Source organism: Dromiciops gliroides, chromosome 3, assembly GCF_019393635.1.
Source record: "Dromiciops gliroides isolate mDroGli1 chromosome 3, mDroGli1.pri, whole genome shotgun sequence".
Classification (NCBI taxonomy): domain Eukaryota; kingdom Metazoa; phylum Chordata; class Mammalia; order Microbiotheria; family Microbiotheriidae; genus Dromiciops; species Dromiciops gliroides.
In genome coordinates, this window is record NC_057863.1 from 656,191,593 (window position 1) to 656,193,068 (window position 1,476).

Below are 1,476 nucleotides of genomic sequence, written 5' to 3' on the forward strand. Positions count from 1 at the left end.
TCTATCCATTTATCTTAGTTCAACCGATTGTCTCCAAGAAAAATAAACCCAAATCCTCTCTCGTTATTGCTATTCAAATACATGTATTGAGTCACTATTTCCACCCAATTCCTCTCCCAGATCAGTATCCCCATTTTGGGCTATTGATCCTCATGAAGAAAGAGCTTGAGGTCCTTGGACATCCCATTTGTCCTCTAGATACTCTACCTTATCACTATCCAGGAGCCACCCTACATTGTGCCTCCTAGAAATCACAGAACCACATCATTTTAGAGTGGAAAGGTAACTTAGCAGCAACTGAGTCCAACCCAATAATCATTCAGTCTGCCCAGGCACTGGGCTAGGTGCTGGAAATACAAAGACAGAAACGAAAGTCAACAAGTATGAGCTTGCTGACTATCCCTCCAATACTGTGCCAAGTCCAAGACATATAAAGAAAAGCACAAGCATAATCCTTCCCTTTAAGGAGCTTACATACTAATCGGATATATGTATGAACAACTAGGTCAATACCAAGTCTATACAGAGGAGATGAAGTGGATAGAAGGGATTTTAAGAGGGGAAGACAATGGTAATGGGAGAGTTGGGACTGGGGACTAGGAAAGGCTGTTTAGAGTAGGCCAATCAATAAACATTGATTTAGTGTCTATTGTAGCCACACAGTGGCCTAGATGCAGGGGAAAAAAGGCCCAAATGAAAGATTGTGCCCTTAAGGCTCTCTCATTCTATTAGGGAGACTGGCATTGACCCTAAGAAATTGTCAGAATGTCATCTAAACACGCAGCTCAGGAAGCAGGCTGGAACACACTGGGCTTGGTTTGTGTACCCTTTGCACATACAAGCCTTGAGGAGGGGTTTTTCCAGGCCCGGAGGTTGGAAGACAAGTGCTGCCCTACTCATGGAAGCTTAGGACCTGGTTCAGGCAACTCCACCGACATCAGCTTGTTCTCCCATCTTCTCTAGGAATCTAGGCTGGTCAAACCCTAAGTAACCCATACCCCACTTTGAGTCCGGGCAGTTTTGCTGTGTCAGCCGCACGCAAGTTTCCAAGGCTCAACAAGCTGCCTGTTTACTATGGGGATTTGATGAGAAGGGGGAGGAAGATAGCCAAACATATTTTTCTTTGGGTTTTCCCTTGGAGGCTGAGATGCAGGTGCAGAACCCCCGGCAGGGATGCTCCCTAGAGCTCCCCCTGGACACGTGCACCTTCACCAACTAGGGACCAGTCCCCCTCCCATCTTTCCCAGGATTATAAATAGCACCTGGTTCCTGCAGCTTGGCTCCTGGACAGGAGCTGGACTTCTACTGCATTTGCTCCATTGTAAGGAACAGACCAGTGTCTGGGCATCTGTCCAGAGAAGGCACCTATCAGATAAAGAATGGTTTCCCATTGAAGTGTGACTGAAGCAGTGGCTGTCAATGTCTTGTCTGCTCACAGGCTTAGAGTTTGGGGCACTGCTCAGGACACAGTCCCCA